Genomic DNA, 19,347 nt, shown 5'->3' on the forward strand with positions numbered 1-19,347 from the left:
TGAGTCCAAGTTTCTGGTGATAATACCATGAAGAAAACTGCAGTGTACAAGTGGATTCAATGTTTTTCTGAGGGGAGAGAATGCGTCACTGATAAAGAGAGGTCAGGGTGGCCAATAATGAGCAGAACTGACAAAAGCATTGCAAAAATTCATCGAACTGTGCATCAAAATCGTCAGCTGACTGTGAGAAGCATAGCAGACCAAGTAAACATCGATAGAGAAATGGTTAGGAAAATCTTAACTGAAAATTTTGGCATGAGAAAGGTGTGTGCAAAAATGGTCCTGAAGGAGCTCACAGATGAACAAAAGCAAAGGAGAGTCGAAGTTTGCCAAGACCTTTTGGAGAGCCAAGACAATGTTTTAGGCTGTGTTATCACTGGTGATGAAACATGACCCTGAAACAAAGCATCAAAGTGCACAATGGAAGTCAGCCAATTCTCCATGACCAAAAAAGTTCCAAATCAGTCCAAATCAAGAGTCAAAACGATGTTGCTAACAATTTTTGATATCAGAGGGATTATTCATTATGAATTTGTACCAACTGGACAAACAGTTAACCAAGTTTCTAATTGGAAGTGCTGAAAAGGCTGCATGAAAAAGTTAGATGAGAATGACCTGAACGTTTCTCCAACAATTCATGGCTCTTGCATCACGACAATGTACCAGCTCACACAGCACTGTCTGTGAGGGAGTTTTTAGCCTGTAAACAAATAACTATAGGAACACCATCCCTACTCACCTGATCTGTCCCCCAATAACTTCTTTCTTTATCCCAAAATAAAGGAAACATTGAAAGGAAGATATTTTGATGACATTCAGGACGTCAAGGCTAATACAACGACAGCTCTGATGGCCATTCCAGAAAAAAAGTTCCAAAATTGCTTTGAAGGGTGGACTAGGCACTTGGTGCATAGCTTCCCAAGGGGAGTATTTTGAAGGTGACCATTGCTATATTCAGCAAATGAGGTATGTAGCACTTTTTCTAGGATGAGTTTGTGAACATAATTGTCATATCTCATATGTACACATGGGAACCCCACATATATGAGCGATTCAAAGACAGAAAGAGAAAACTGGGTATATATGACATTCTGAGTTAAAGGTGAGGGGCTTTAAAGGGTCATTGCAGGATGACAAGAAGAGCAATTGTTTAGTAATTACAAAGTTTGCCCTGCCATATAAATAGGTTTAAAAAAAGTTTATCTCTGATAATCTCTTATTGTGGGCATGTTCCATAATTCAAATTCTTTTAGGTAGTTAGGTGGTAGCAGAAGTTTCTCTTGAGCCCATAGGGTCTTGGTTGCCTCTAGCTCAAAACAACCCACATATCACAGAGGTACATCTTGGGGTGACTCGCTCTGAACCCCCAGAGTAACATCTGGCAGGTGGAAAACTTTAAAATTTTTTTGTATGACTTTTCTGTCTTCAGGGTGTGAAGTTATTCCTGAGAAACAAAAGTATTTTACCTTCCTCTCCCTAAAAGATAGTGAGCCCTTTTATGATTTCTATCCTTGATCAAATTGGAGAAGTCTTTGGCCTGAAGCCCTTCTTCCAGCAATAATCAGCTAGTGGGCCAATTGTGTATGAAGGCCACCCTGGTTCCTGATAATAAACCACGATGATATAAGAAGCCATCGACGCAGTTCTGCCTGCAGGAAAGCAATGGCTCATTCTCTTTCTATCCAAAGGACAATTTAATGTTTTCTTTTATTATCTGTTTTCCTATGCAGACTCTACCTCCTTTCACAAAGCATACCTTTTCCCTTCTAATTTCAGAAGTGTATGACTGACAACAAAAGACATATAAAATAAAAGAGGAAAATGGAAAGAGGACTTAAAAAAATCAAGAATGAGAAAATTATAACTACTATTAAATTTGCAGTTAGTTAATATGTACTATATTATAAGTAAATTTATATTAGTCAGTTCATAAGTAAGTAGTATAAATTATAAATAAGATTAAGGAAGAGGAAAGGCTTACAAAGGCACAGGTCTTGAAAAACTATATATTTATAGTTGAGCTTCAAATTTCACTCTAAGCTACCTGATAAGTAAAGGTAAAATAAAGAAACATCAGCATAACTTCATTTTCCTTCATTAATTCACTGGGGGCTATATAGTAGATTTATATGATGAAGCAATTATTGAAATCATAAATAGAAGAAAACCTGTGATAAATAGGCAATTGTTTCTCATTACATTAAATATAACCTCTATTATTAAGACTGAAAAAATTACCTTCTGACAGATAATAGTTTAAGCGATCTTTTCCAGCTTTCTGTATATTCAGTTGGCTTATTTCCATTGTGACTTTAAGAGAATGTTTTCTTTTCTGATTGCATCCTAGTAAAGATTGGGGTTAGCAAATGCTAATTAAAGGAAAAATATTTGGGGCCGGCCTGATGGCTCAGGCGGTTGGAGCTCCAGGCTCCTAACTCCGAAGGCTGCCGGTTCGATTCCCACATGGGCCAGTGGGCTCTCAACCACAAGGTTGCCAGTTCAATTCCTCAACTCCCACAAGGGATGGTGGGCAGCACGCCCTGCAACTAAAATGGAATACGGCACCTTGAGCTGAGCTCCCAAGTGGTTGTTGGTTGGAGTGCATCCTCTCAACCACAAGGTTGCTGGTTCGACTCCCGCAAGGGATGGTGGGCTGCGACCCCTGCAACTAGCAACGTGATGGACCTGGAGCTGAGCTGCGCCCTCCACAACTAAGAATGAAAGGACAACTTGAAGCTGAACGGCACCCTCCACAACTAAGATTGAAAGGACAACAACTTGACTTGGAAAAAAGGCCTGGAAGTACACACTGTTTCCCAATCAAGTCCTGTACCCCTTCCCCCATAAAATCTTTAAAAAAAAAAAAAAAAAAAAAAAGGAAAAATATTTAACAAATTTTATTACAATCAATGTAGTTTAAATAATTTTGAATTATATCTCACCCATTCCTTTTCAAAGCTGTTTAATCTCTTAAAAGTGAAGAATTTAGATCTGAAAAAAAGAGCCTTAGAACTTTTCTAGTTCAACCTCCTCATTTCTTATGATTATATTTTCTTATGAGTATATTTTCTCAGTGTCTTAGTCTTTGAAAATTTATAAGGTACAATTTTCAAATTAAAAAAATGACAGGTAAGTAAAAAATGAACATGTGTCAAATATTTTATTCAACTTGTTAATTAATGAGGGAACCAGTAGGATATTAAAAATGATTCAAAGAGCAATTGAGAAACTAGATTTATAAAGGCACTCTAATTGATTTCTGTCATAGGCTCAAAATTGGTTAACCCTCTAGCAGGCCCACACGCTATATAACCTATGGGGTTCTGTTCCGCTGGATAGAAATTATTTGCATCTCTATTGGACGAATAAAGTCAATTTTCATTATTTGTGGATTCCATATCTGCGAATTCATCTACTCATTAAAATTTATTTGTAATCCCAAAGTCAATACTCACCACGGTTTCATGGTCATTAGAGAACATAAACAAAGCAGCAAAAAATTTGAGTTGCCTGACCTGCGTGTTTTCCACTGAGGCCAAACAAAGTGGCACTCTGCCTTCTTGTTTCAGCTGTCAAGTTGTAAACAAGTGTTCTTTTTGTGGTCTATTTGGTGCTATGTTTTTTGCATTTTTGTGTTTGTTTTTTTTTTTGGTTGGTGATTTCACTGTGTAAAATGGCCCTCAATCACAGTGTTGAAGTGCTGTCTAGTGTTTCTAAGGCAAGAAATCAGTGATGTGTCTTAGGTGCATGTTACCTACGTTTTGTTCAGGCATGAGTTAGAGTGCGGTTGGCCACAAGTTCAATGTTAATGAATTAACTATATAGCTGTATGTAATAGGGTGTTTTTAAACAGAAACACATGTCAAACAAGGTTATATACTGATCAGTTAATGAAAATGCTGGGACCAGAGGATCTTGGGAACATAACCCTGTATTTCCCATAGAAGCAATGGTCAGTATTTGAGAACTCAAGTGTTCATGGCAACTATATAGAACATCACTACAGAAATAATGAGACTTGACTGTATCTACAAGTTAACTCTGTCTCTGCAGAGTTATAACATACGCCTTTAAATAGAAAGTCAAGCCTAGCTCTGCACTGTAAGATCACCTCGTATCTCTTTTGCCGATTTCCGAATTTTAGATAATATTTCTAGTAATATTTAATTAACTTTGTAAAATGCTTTGACTCCGCTAAAGTTCTCTGCTGTGAAACATAAAGCAGGATATACTTCTCCTGAAGTACATTTTTTTCCTCTTCTAACTCTAGAATTGTGTTGTGTTCTAACATATAAACTTCAGTCGCTTGTGGTTTAAACATCATCACTTAAAATACATATTTAAGCTGTTATTCACTGACTCTTAAATCTCTTCATGCTATTTCTACTCTTTGAAAAAAACCTGTGTTTTGGTTATACAGTTATGACAACATATTTTGCTCCTAACCTAAATATAAAATGGTGATTCAAACTATTACAATCCCCTTAGATTTGTTTCGGGAAGTTTAGAGGACCTTATTTAGGAAATATTGTAAGAGCCATTTGGCTAATTTAAAAGACTTGCTGTAGTAGCATCAGAAGACATTTCGTCAAGTTTTGTCACTCACTAGGTGTGTGATCTCAGGTAAATCATCTAACTGCGCTGTGCCTCAGTTTCCTTACCTATAGTTGTCATCTCTAAAATGAAGTTGATAACCTATCTTGCTTACCTCCCACTATTGTTTTAGAGGCCAACTAAAGGTGTATAAGGTGAACAAGTTCCAACCTATTCGCAGGGATCAGGAGGTAATGTTTAAGCTGAAACTTAAAAAAAATAAGAGGAAATGAGGACTAGCTTGTAGGAAGGCCCATCTGGACGACAGTGTGTTAGTCTCAGGAAACTAAACCCTGTGTGACTGAAGATGCCAAGGGGACCCTGGTGACGCTGGACTGGGATGTGGGTTCTGGAACTGCCTTCTTTCCACTAATTGTGAACATTCTGCAAGCCATTCTTCTGTTAACAATTTTAAAACCATCATATGTTTATTTACGTAATAAATCCCCTATTATGTGAACATTTCTCTGCATATTTTGCAGTCTCTCCATCTTAAAATTGTGATATTAATTTGAGGAGCTCTTAAACAAGCTTTTCTAATTCCCAGCTACAGTCGTTGATGTATGCCTAAAGTTGAAGAGTATTTGTATATTTCTCAGCAAAACAAAAGTAAGAAAATATAACGAGAAAACAAGAGTATCCCTGACATCTGCAATAAGTCAGTGAGCTATTGCAAGATTCCAACTGAATTTCGAAAGGAATTCCTGGTGATGGAGGACAGGTTTTGATCCTATTTCACTTGATGTGGCAAATTATAAGCACATCGAAGCCCAAAGGAGATCTGAGCAGGCTGAAACTGGCCCACCCATTTTATAAAGCAAAGTTTTGCCTCAAATTCAGTAACCTGGGTGCATAAGCATACTGTTACACGGCCATAAACTGAATTACTAGAGAAAATCTAAGGCTTCAGAAACAGCTCTCAATCAATAATTAGGAAGTTGTGTTATCCTGTGAAAAGTGAGCATGTGTGTGCAAACTTAAAAAAACTTTATACATCTGGCCTCACAACACAATCATACAACTCTTTTGAAAACATATTGACATACATCAAGCTGGAGAAACTAGGCCTGTAGTTAGAAAACAGTTCTATTTAAAAATAGCTCCTTCTAAGGAAAGTCTGAAAGAAAAAAAGAAAGCTTTCATCAGATGCATGAGACACTTCATTATTTCAAAATCTAACCAAATCTATTTTAAATAAGAGTCATTTAATGCAACATGTGCTTACTATGAATGAATGTCTTCAGACTATAAACTAATTCCTACAGTGTTTAACAAAGAAAAGCATACTGTTAACTGTGATGAATATGTTAATAACATTTGAAGGAAGGAAGATTATACAACCACATCTTATCCCATCAACTTATTTTGTGAGAAAAATTTTCTTCACGTGTCAGCAACACCTTATATAAAATGTTTTTAAAATGGGTCATATATGAGAGCAATGACAGCTTTGAGACCTAACGTGCTCGCTCTAATTGTAAAATATAAATCTCAATGATAAGATATGACTAGCCTATGACCAAGTTTTCATGACTCTGAAATAACTATTTTAATTCGAAATGATTTATTTTACAAGGAAGTAACTGCAAACTTTCAATTAAGGAACATAAAACATTTAGCAATACCATATAAATTAAAAGGCGCAGGGTACGCTAACATTTTTATGGCTATGTTCTACCTACATCCAAAATGCTTAAAATATTTTACCATGAAAGTCACATTATACAATTTGGCTATTGCAATAAAAAATGGAAAATAAAAATGCCATGTTATTCTACAGAGAGAAATATACCAATTCCACAAATAAACATACTGATTCTCATTACACTTAGCTCTGAGCCTCCTGTCAGCCAAAGCATAAAGAAAAAAACAAGTTACATAATTCTTACCATATGACCAGAAGAAGTATACTATTTCTTCAGGCAAATTTTCTCTGAAACTAAATTCTAAAAGGAAGTGGAATTAACATTTATTTTCTATTTTATGTATGCTTGGAAATTTACATACATGATATGATTTAATCTTCTCAGTGAGCTTTATATTAATCCACTTTCCATTCTATGAAATGCAGATTCAAATCTAGGACTGCTTAATTCCTAGGTTTATGCTTTTGTCACATTTCCAACAGCTTAGCACAAAGCACTTTAAACTTTATAATGGATCATTTGTTAAAGAACAAAATCCAAACAAGTAAATTTAACGTTCTAATTGACTTTATTAAAGTGATTCATGAATTGGTCAGCATCCCAAGCAAAGACTAAAAGGGCGCTCTAATGAGTTGTACAAAATTGAAGGTTTCTACAGGCAGTAGAGGGTGGGACTAAGAAATTAGAAGAGTGGATTCTTTTAGGCAAGGACACTGTCCCTTAAGGGAAAGCCGGGGTCTTATCTAGCTGATGAGCAGGAAATTCCAGCCTGGTTGGTTTAAAATTCCAGTCCTGGGAGAGGCTGAAATTGTAATGAGGTTAGTTATTAAGTTTTGGTTTGGTGACCGTGGCTTAGCAAAAGTGATTCCATTGTTGATGTAAGAGCATCCAAACCTGTACATTTTTTTTATAAGAGTTTATATAAGAGTTTGAGCTAAACAGGAGATATTCCTAGAAACAAAATTTCAACAGACTGAGAAAAATGCTTCCAAGAATGATAATTTGTACTTTCTTTTACACGTTTGAAATTGAGGGATTACAGAATAGTTAACAAGCTTATGTGCTCTCTCGGGGGTGGTTATGCTTCCAAGAGGTCTGAAAAAAAAAAGGCATTTCAAAGGTGTGTTAACTTAGATGCACAAAAACAGTGGACAGGTCTTAAGACAAAGATAACCTTTTACTAGGGAAGTTATAAGCCTTAGGTGTAACTACCTACCATGACCCGCCTGCCCTGTTAGGAATTTCTGATCAGATCACCCTGTGAGATTACTTTTGTCCACTGATTTATTTCAGAGTCCCTTTGTTCATCATATCATTTTGGCCTGTTGTTTCTTTCTTTTCTTTCTTTCTCTCTTCCTTCCTTCCTTCCTTCCTTCCTTCCTTCCTTCCCTCCCTCCTGCCCTCCCTCCTCTCTCTCTCTCTCTCTCTCTCTCTCTCTCTCTCTCTCTCTCTCTCTCTGTCCTTTCTTTCATTTTGGCCTGTTGTTTGTTTGTTTGCTTCTTTCTTTCTTTTTTCTTTTCAACACATTGAAAGGAATTTACTAGAAACTCATAACCAGTCTTTGTATAGTCATTTCTTCTATTTAACCTCTATAGAAATTGAAGACACATGTTTAAAAAGCGATTTAGTGGGGCCGGCCCGGTGGCTCAGGCGGTTAGAGCTCTGTGCTCCTAACTCCGAAGGCTGCCGGTTCGATTCCCACATGGGCCAGTGGGCTCTCAACCACAAGGTTGCCAGTTCAATTCCTTGAGTCCCGCAAGGGATGGTGGGCTCTGCCCCCTGCAACTAAGATTGAACACGGCACCTTGAGCTGAGCTGCCTCCCGGATGGCTCAGTTGTTGGTTGGAGCGCGGGCTCTCAACCACAAGGTTGCCAGTTCAATTCCTCGACTCCCGCAAGGGATGGTGGGCAGCGCCCCCTGCAACTAAAAAATTGAACACGGCACCTTGAGCTGAGCTGCCGCTGAGCTCCCGGATGGCTCAGTTGGTTGGAGCCTGTCCTCTCAACCACAAGGTTGCCGGTTCGACTCCCGCAAGGGATGGTGGGCTGTGCCCCCTGCAACTAGCAACGGCAACTGGACCTGGTGCTGAGCTATGCCCTCCACAACTAAGCAGAACAACAACTTGAAGCTGAACAGAACCCTCCACAACTAGGATTGAAAGGACAACAATTTGACCATTGTTTCCCAATAAAGTCCTGTTCCCCTTCCCCAATAAAAAAAAAAATTAAAAAAAAAAAAAAAAAAGCGATTTAGTTAGGTTTTGTTCTGGGTAAGATAGAATAAGCACAATTCATTTTTTTCACTCATTGCATACAACTATAAAATCTAGACAGAATGCATGGAACAGCTATTTTAGGACTCTGAAAAGTAAATAGTAGCAGATGGATTGGAGAAGAAGATCAGAATTTGAAGTATCACTGAACTAGTGGTGACTTTCCAATCTTTATCACTCCAATGTCCTCTAGCCTGAACTGAAGGCAGCCACAGACACAGAAGTGTAGTTTCATAACCTGAACCCAACCAGTTCAACTACCTGCTAAAACAAAAATATCAACATTCTCTACAGGATTTCAATAAGATCTAGAGCCCTATAATATTTAAAAGATCCAGAACACAATCCAAAATTACTTAGCATTGAAAGAACTGGTAAAGTCTCAATTCACATGGAAAAAGACAATCAATAGATGCCAACACCAAAATGACACATACATTAGAATTATATGACAAAGTATTTGAAATAGCTATTATAAAAATGCTCCAAGAAAGGATGAACACTCTTGAAACAAATAGAAAGATGAAAATTCTCAGCAAAGAAATAGAAAATATAAAGAATCAAATGTAAAATTTACAAATATGAATAAAAAAGGATCCCTGGGCTCAAAGTGTTTGCAATCTAATTGGAAGGATAATAATTTTTTAAATTGCAATAATACATAAAAGACTAAAGATCCAAATTAATGGATTGAAATCCATTCACAGATTTCAACAAATGAGAACACCTACTAAGACACCTAAAGGATGACAATACATTACGGAAAATGCTTTGACAGAGACATGAACAAAGCAGCAGGGCAAGAAAGAGGGAGTGGTCAACCCTAGGTCGGTGGAGAGTAAAGAAGGATCAGGGTAGATACGTTATTTAGGATTAAATCAGTTCAAGACTGATAGAGACTCAAAAAATCATATATATAATATAATATATATATATATATATATATATATATATATATATATATATATATTATGTAATATATATAAAAGCAAATATATATGTATATACATATATATTTGCTTTTATGAAAGTCTTGATGGAAGCACTTCAGAGCTGGTGTAGAAGTTCTACCATCCACCATCTGGATCTCAGTCTGACTGCCCAGCTTTCTGCTCCACCATTCCTAAGGTCTAGCCCTGTCGTCCCTATTCAGGATGGAGTTTTAGCCATTCCAGACATGTCCCAAGCAGCGGAAAGGAAGGGACACGAAAGGACAAAGTTTTTGCCCAGCTGTTTTTCATTGTTATTGTTTTTAAGTAAGGTCCCCTGAAGCAGCCAGCAGTATTGTTTTATCATTGGCTTAAATTTGGTCACGCCTATCTTTAAGGGAAATCGTGAAATTTTGTCTTTATTTTGGACAACAAGGTGTCCATCTGAAATCTGGGCATTCTAAAACTAAGGAAGAGGGTGAGAACAGATATCAAGGGGCACCCAGAAATCTCTGATACAATAGGCTTCATGGAGGAACTCTTTGAACTTCTCCTGGCTTCTAAACCACCTCTTTTTCTTAGTTGTTCTCCTGCTTCAAAGACCTTTCTTTGTCTTCTAGCTGGTTTCTCCTTATCTTTCTGTTATAGGTTTAGTTCTGTGAAAACAGATGCTGAGACACAGTTTGGTGTATAAGATGTATCTGAGGGATCAATACAGGTGAAAGGAAGGAAGAGAAAGCAGGAACGGGCAGAGAGCGAAGATGAACAGTAGCACAGGCCTAACAAAGCTGTGATCTGACCTGGAACAAATATTATTGATCAGAGTTGTCCTGCAATTGGCCAAAAATGGTCGAGCTTTTATACCTCGGCCTTGCTCAGTCAGTGGATTTGGGCTGCCTGGGAAAGGCGGGACCTTGGGTGAGGGGACTCAGCTGAGGAAACTCTGAAAGAGCTGAGAGCTGGAGGCTACCTGCTGACTGGCCTCCCTACAGCTGGGTCACAAGTCTCCTCTTGAAGGGGAATCTGGGCAACTTCTTTTTGTCTACCAAGCTCTCAGTCTTCAGACCTCTTCTCTTTTTCCTTACTTCTTCTCACTCCCTAGGTGATCTGATCTTGTATTTATAACTCCAGCCTAGCCATGTACGTCTTCACTCCTCTGAACTCTAGACCCAAATATCCAATTGCCTACTTCATATTTCCTCCTGGATGCATAACAGGCATCTAAATCTTAACATTGAAAACTTAAAATCGAACTCCTAATTCCCTTCTTTTACATCCTAATATTTTATTCCTATTTTCCACAGCTCAGTAAATAATTCAGGTATCAAACTTGGCACCTTTGAATTCTTTGTTTTTCTCATGACGAATATCCGATTCATCATCAAAATCTGTTTTCTGTATCTTAAAATGTCCAGAATCTGACCACTTCTCACCACTTCCATTATTTCCTGTTTATCCCAAGTACCATCATCTTCCGCTGTGATTATTGATTATTGCACATATATTTATTTCAGGTTAGGTCACCTTTTAGTCTTTTATTTTAGACATTTCCATCATAAATTTTATAATCATTTTGTTATAGAGATAAAGTCCTGTTGCTATTACAATTCTAATGTTCTTAAGCCTCTAAACGAAACTAGGTAGAACCGACAGTATTACAATCTTTAATTGCTCCACTCAGAAATATAGTATTTTTTTCTTCATATTGTTAAAACCTTCTTTTATCTTTCAGTAGATTTATAGCTTCCTTTATTTTTTTATTTTTTATTTTTTTAAAGATTTTATTGGGGAAGGGGAGCAGTACTTTATTGGGGAACAGTGTGTACTTCCAGGACTTTTTTCCAAGTCAAGTTGTTGTCCTTTCAGTCTTAGTTGTGGAGGGTGCAGCTCAGCTCCAGGTCCATCACGTTGCTAGTTGCAGGGGGCACAGTCCACCATCCCTTGCGGGAGTCGAAGCGGCAACCTTGTGGTTGAGAGGACACACTCCAACCAACAGCAATTTGGGAGCTCAGCGGCAGCTCAGTGGCAGCTCAGCTCAAGGTGCCGTATTCAATCTTAGTTGCAGGGGGTGCTGCCCACCATCCCTTCTGGGAGTCGAGGAATTGAACTGGCAACCTTGTGGTTGAGAGCCCACTGGCCCATGTGGGAATCTCACCAGCAGCCTTCGGAGTTAGGAGCACGGAGCTCTAAACGCCTGAGCCACCGGGCCGGCCCTATAGCTTCCTTTATTTATGTTACACATTTCTCTTGTAAACTTATCCTGAGGTATTTTTATATTTTGCATACCATTGTAACGTGCATCATTTTTATCATCATATTCTCCAGTCTGCTATTTTGGTATATTTGTTAAATGACTGGAGGAAATAATTTGGGTAGGTGTTGGTAGTCTGTAATTTATCCTTCTGGTAGTCTTTGAAACTTAAGCATATGAAAAAAGAAAAACACACTGAATTTCAGCAAAATCTTCTGATGAGATCGAATATGCAACCCTGAAAGAAAAACATATAGTCATATCTCCAATTAAAATTCAATGTTTTACAGCCTTAAATGACACATTGGACCACTTGGATTTAATCGATATTTTCAGAGCATTCCACCCCAATGCTGCAAAATACACGTTCTTCTCAAGCGCACATGGAACATTCTCCAAGATAGACCATATGTTAGGTCACAAAGCAAGTCTGGATAAATTTAAGAAAATTGAAATCATACCAATTGTCTTCTCTGACCACAGTGCTATGAAATTAGAAATGAACTACAGGAAAAAGACTGGAAGACACACAAATTCATGGAGGCTGAATAATATGTTACTAAATAATGAATGGGTCAAGCAGGAGATCAAGGAAGAAATCAAAAGATATCTCGAGACAAATGAAAATGAAAATACAACGACCCAAAATCTATGGGATGCCGCGAAAGCAGTCCTAAGAGGGAAGTTCATAGCACTGCAGGCCTACCTAAAGAAACAAGAAACATCACTAATCAACAGTTTATCTTCACACTAAAGGGATCTGGAAAAAGAACAACAAAATAAGCCCAAAGGGAGTACAAGGAAGGAGATAATAAAGATCAGAGCGGAAATAAATGAAATAGAAACCAGAAAAACAATACAAAAGATCAAATGAATCCAAGAGTTGGTTCTTAGAGAAGATAAACAAAATTGACAAACCTTTAGCCAGACTCATTAAAAAAAAGAGAGAGAGGACCCAAATTAATAAAATCAGTAATGAAAGAGGAGAAGTGACAACAGACACCGCAGAGATACAAAAAAATCCTAAGAAATTACTATGAGCAACTGTATGCCAACAAATTTGACAACCTGGAAGAAATGGACAATTTCCTAGATGCATACAACCTTCCAAGGCTAACTCAAGAGGAGACAGAAAACCTGAATAGACTGATTACCACCAAGGAAATTGAAGCAGTAATCAACAATCTCCCAACAAACAAAAGCCCTGGACCAGATGGCTTTACAGGTGAATTTTACCGAACGTTCAAAAAAGAATTGTCACCTATTCTCCTCAAACTCTTCCAAAAAATCCAGAGGGAGGGAAGACTCCCAAACACTTTTTACGAAGCCACTATCACCCTGATCCCAAAATCAGACAAAGACACCACAAAAAAAGAAAACTACAGGCCGATATCGCTAATGAACATAGATGCAAAAATCCTCAACAAAATACTAGCAAACAGAATTCAGCAATATATTAAAAAGATTATACACCATGATCAAGTGGGATTCATCCCTGGTATGCAAGGGTGGTTCAACATCTGCAAATCAATTAATGTGATACACCACATTAACAAAATGAAAAATAAAAATCATATGATCATATCAATTGACGCAGAAAAAGCATTTGATAAAATTCAGCAGCCATTCATGATAAAAACCCTTAAGAAAGTGGGAATAGTGGGATCATATCTCAACATAATAAAGGCCATATATGATAGACCCACAGCTAACATCATACTCAATGGGGAAAAACTAAAACCATTCCCCTTAAAATCAGGAACAAGGCAAGGCTGCCCACTTTCTCCACTTCTATTCAACATAGTGCTGGAAGTTCTAGCCACAGCAATCAGACAAGAAAAAGAAATAAAAGGCATCCAAATCGGTAAGGAGGAAGTAAAACTGTCATTATATGCAGATGATATGATACTATATTTAGAGAACCCTAAAGACTCCACCAAGAAACTATTAGAGCTGATAGATGAATTTAGTAAAGTAGCAGGATACAAAATTAATATTCAGAAATCAGTTGCATTTGTATATACCAATAATAAAACATCAGAAGGAGAAATTAAAAAAGCAATTCCATTTACAATTGCTCCAAAGACTATAAAATACCTGGGAATAAATTTAACCAAAGAAGTAAAAGATCTGTACTCAGAAAATTATAAGACACTGAAGAAAGAAATGAAAGAAGATACAAATAGATGGAAACACATACCATGTTCATGGATAGGAAGAATTAATATAGTTAAAATGTCCATACTGCCTAAGGCAATATATATATTCAACGCAATTCCTATCAAACTACCAAGGACATTTTTCACAGAAATAGAACATATAATCCTAAAATTTATATGGGATAACAAAAGACCCCGGATATCTTCAACAATCTTGAGAAATAAGAACAAAGTGGGAGGTATAACAATACCTGACTTCAAATTATACTACAAGGCTACAGTAATCAAAACAGCATGGTACTGGCATAAAAACAGACCCATAGATCAATGGAACAGAATAGAGAGTCCAGAAATAAATCCATGTCTATATGGCCATTTAATCTATGACAGTGGAAGCAAGAATGTACAGTGGGGTAAAGACAGTCTATTCAATAAATGGTGCTGGGAAACTTGGACAGACACATGCAAAAAGATGAAGCTGGATCACCTCCTTACACCACATACAAAAACAAATTCAAAATGGCTTAAAGATTTAAATGTAAGATCTGAAACCATAAAATTCCTAGAAGAAAATATAGGAAGAAACTTCACAGACATTACCCGGAGTAAGATTTTTACTGATATATCCCCTCGCGCGAGGGAAGTAAGAGAAAAAATAAACATGTGGGATTACATCAAACTAAAAAGCTTTTTCACAGCAAAGGAAACCATCAATAAAACAAAAAGGGATCCTACTGATTGGGAAAAGATATTTGCCAATGATATATCTGATAAGGGGTTAATATCACAAATTTATAAAAAACTCACTCAACTCAACTCCAAAAAAACAAACAACCCAATTAAAAAATGGGCAGAGGACATGAAGAGACATTTTTCTAAAAAGGACACACAGATGGCAAACAGACATATGAAGAAATGTTCAACCTCACTAACCATTAGAGAAATGCAAATAAAAACCACAGTGAGATACCACCTCACCCCAGTCAGGATGGCTATCATCAATAAATCAACAAACAACAAGTGCTGGCGTGGATGCGGAGAAAAGGGAACGCTGGTGCACTGTTGGTGGGAATGCAGATTGGTGCAGCCACTATGGAAAACAGTTTGGAGGTATCTCAAAAATCTGAAAATGGAACTACCTTACGATCCAGCAATCCCACTCCTAGGTATCTATCCGGAGAAATCCAAAACTCCAATTCAAAAATCTTTATGCACTCCTATGTTTATTGCAGCACTATACACAATAGCCAAGACCTGGAAACAATCGAAATGCCCATCAGTAGATGACTGGATTAAGAAACTGTGGTATATTTATACAATGGAGTATTACGCAGCCATAAAGAAGAAAGAAATCTTACCATTTGCAACAACATGGATGGACCTAGAGAACATTATGTTAAGTGAAATAAGTCAGAAAGAGAAAGACAAATACCCTATGATCTCACTTATATGCGGAATCTAAAGAAAAGAATAAGTGAATGAACTAATCAGAGACAGTTTTGGGAACATGGAGGAAAAACAGAGGGTTGCTAGAGGGGCGGGGGGGTGGGGATAAGGGGAAGGTGAGAGGTTTTGGGAACGTACAGAGGGATAGTGGATGGGGGAGGGGGGTTCACACAGTGTGAGGGATATAAATGATAAACGTCTAAGTTTTGCTTTGTCTTGTGCACCTGAAACTAATAATAATAATAAAAAAAATTCAATGTTTTAAGTGTATGCTTTTGTTAAAACTTGTCAAATGGCACATTTAAGATTTGTGCGTTTCATTCATTCAATTTTACACCAAAAAAACCCCCCAAAAATATTGAACTCTAGTTAATAATAGGCATGCTGGAATATTTAGAAATGGAGTGTACTGATGTCTGCAACTTATACTGAAATGCATAAAAAAATAAGAAGGACTGGTGGATGGATAGAAAGATAGGTAAATATATGATAAAGCAAATATACCACAATGTTAATTATTGAGTCTAGGTGATAAATATGGGAGAGGTTACTACAATTTTATAAAATTTTGGTATGTTTGTATTTACCAGATGGTAAGGGGGGTGGTAGAAGAGGGTAAAGGGGGTCATATACATGGTGATGGAAAGAGAACTGACTGGGTGGTGAGCACACAATGTGATGTATAAATAAAATATTACAGAAATGTACACTTGAAACCTATGTAATTTTACCATTGTCACCCTAATAAATTTAATTTTAAAAAAAGAAAAAAATTTCTATCAACTTAAAAAGTACATTTTTTGTTATGTTTGAAAATTTTGATAAACTGTTGGAAAACATTTCTATTATCAACTACATAATCCATTCAAGTGTCCTGGGCTTCAATAGCTCTTCTCATCTCAATAGTTTTTACCCCCAACAAAAAGAGCCTTTGCCATACCTGGCCTGCCCTTTGTTTACTAGTGGTGAACTAAGAACATCTTTAATTTTCTGTTCTATGTTTCTATTCTAAAACACTTATAATTAACACTGTTGGGAGCATAATATCATAGGACCCAGAGTTATCTAGTGCCAGCAAACAGCCTCAGAAATATCCTTCAGCCTTCATGGTGGGTTGGCTCATTATCCAAGTACATGAATGCAAACCTACCATAGTTGTATTCAAGAGATTAAATTAAAGGGCAGTGGCTTTAATTGTGGAATAAATCACAAGCCAAATTTATTCAATCTGTTTTTCATATGCTAGCAGCCAAAATTTGAAGTATTACTCTTGGGTCTCTGCATTGCTTTCTATTGCTAGTAAGATTAAAATTAATAACAAATAAAGCTAAATAGAACTAAATTGGGGAATGGCTCTGAGTTCTGAGCTCACAGATCTTTCTAAGTGTACCTGTTCCTCAACTGTTCAGTTTCCAGGGATGAATGGGACACGTACGTTTTCACAACTGCTTTCCTTTGATGAATGAATCCTTTTCACTCATACTAATCATAATTCTAAACTTTCTAGTCTCGTTTGCTATTTCACAAATCTGTGCTTTTTTTTAATGTGAAATTCTTTTGTGCATCTATCTTAGATATAAGAGGTAAATTTTTATAAAAATAACTAGTTATCTTGTGAAAACATACGAGGTCTGACAATTAAGTTTGTAAATTTGTTGCAATGATGTTTCTAACCTTTTTTTATATCAGAGGGATTATTCATTATGAATTTGTACCAACTGGACAAACAGTTAACCAAATTTACTATTTGGAAAAGTGTTAGATGAGCTGAACTTTTTGCCAACAATTCATGGCTCTTGCATCATGACAATGTACCAGCTCACACAACACTCTCTGTGAGGGAGTTTTTAGCCAATACATAACTATATTGGAACACCCTCCTTACTCACCTGATCTGGCCCCCAATGACTTCTTTCTTCACCCAAAGATAAAGGAAATATTGAAAGGAAGACATTTTGATGACATTCAGGACATCAAGATTAAGACAATGACAGCTCTGATGGCCATTCCAGAAAAAGAGTTTTACAATTGCTCTGAAGAGTGGACTAGTCCCTGGCATCAGTGCATAGCTTCCCAAGGGGAGTACTTCGAAGGTGACCATAGTGATATTCAGCAATGAGGTATGTAGCTCTTTTTCTAGGATGAGTTTGCGAACTTAATTGTCTGAACTCATATGTGAAATAATGACTATATACAGTGAAGCAGAAATCTTATGACTCCTGATGTTTTCAGGCCACTGAATACTTGTGCTAGCAAATACTTTTGTCTTAAATTAACAAATTTATCACCTTGAAGTTGCTTATGTACATGTGGCTGTGTAATGAAATTGATGATACATACTAAAGTTTATGTGATAGACGTATATGGAAATTTTGGGTTCACTTCTGAAAAATAAGTATTTTGGAAGGAACAAAAAAAGAAACAAAACTTATGTGAATTATAGTGTTGTTAACCTAGGTAATATATTTTCAAAAACAGTCATTAAATTTCTTACATTTGTCAACTCTACACTGACAAAAAACTTTCATTCCTACACACTAATAAAGTCTATGGACTTTTAAAAGAAAAACAACAACAATTAGATATCACCTCCCATCTCTCATTCAACCTGTTGTTAACCAGTTTAGGTGTAAAATACGTCACACATAGAAAATATACGAGGATTTATTTTCGTTTTAGTTTTGGCTATTGCCTCAAAGTAGTAAACAAAAGGAGGTGCTGACCTAGCTTTTAGGACCTGCTAATAGGTTGTTAAACTCACTTTGTAATTCTAAACCCATCTCCCACCCCTCAGTGTGCAGATGAGATGAGGATTGTTGGAGGGGAGAATCTCTTTGGGAAACAGTTATTGGGGTTCTATGCATTTAAATCTTCCCATCTCACCCCCACCTTAAGTGGGATAAGGAGCCCTAAGAGAACATCTCAGAGAACTTGCTGTATGTCTTCAGGAGTTTGCAGGACCCAGAGACTGACTTACACCTGGAAAAGTCCACAGACAAGGGCTGCCCATGATGACAGAGTGAGGAGTGAAGGCTATAGTGGGATTAGCCAGCACATTCAGAATTTGATAGAATAAGAATATGAATATTTCCAGTGAATCTGAGTGGACACTGCAGTAGGTGGCCAGCATTAGTTGTCTTACAGCATCAGCTATGTCTGCCTGACAAGCTAGCCCTAAGAGAAAGACTGTAAAGCCAGAAGCAGGAGCTATGGGAACAGTTGTGGGGGTCAGCTGAAAGATGCTTGCCCACATCAGAAAACAGTGCAGTGGGTAGCTCTAGCAAGGAGTCTTCAAAAAACCCACACATCCTCCCATGAGAGAGAGAGCCAGCGACTCTGTTCCTGTTAGACAGAGGGCTTGACACCAGTCAAGCAGCGTGATTAACGGGAGATAGAACAATAGAGAAAAGCAGACCTTCTCACTGCAAGTGTCCAAACCTAGATCTGATTAAGAGTTGTAGAAAAGAAGGTGATTTAAACTGAATGAGGGATTAACGTTTTTTATTGTGACCAAATTAAACTTTTTAAATCATGAAGAAAAGACTGTGATAATACCTCAAAGTTTTAAGAAAAGCTTTCTGATCTACTCCCAGATAACATTCATAGTTGGGGAAAAGGATGCCATTCAGGCTTATTTGAAAGACAGAAAGAAAAATAAAGCTATTTAAATGTTTTGCCTCACAAAACCTAGTTAGTTCATAAAGAAGGACGATACATAGGGAACAAGCAAAATATATGTATCCAGAGGAATTTAGAGCTGAAGTGGATTGTATTACTTTTCCAGAGATTTGCTGTCTCTTCATGTGAGAGGATTATATCTCCCCATCCACTGGCATCAGGCTTAACCGTGTGACTTGCTTAGGCCAATAAAATATGAGTGGGAGTGACGTACAACACTTTTAAGCAAGAGCTTTAAGAGTCATCACACGATTCCACCATCATTCTTTGCCCCCTGCCACAACAATGGCATGTCCTAGATAGAGGCTGCTCCTTCAGCTCAGGTCCTAAAGTGAAGAGGATATGACTCTGATCCATAGCTAACCTGTAACC

Source organism: Rhinolophus sinicus, chromosome 17, assembly GCF_057876585.1.
Source record: "Rhinolophus sinicus isolate RSI-liver-muscle chromosome 17, RSI-T2T, whole genome shotgun sequence".
NCBI classification, from domain to species: Eukaryota; Metazoa; Chordata; class Mammalia; order Chiroptera; family Rhinolophidae; genus Rhinolophus; species Rhinolophus sinicus.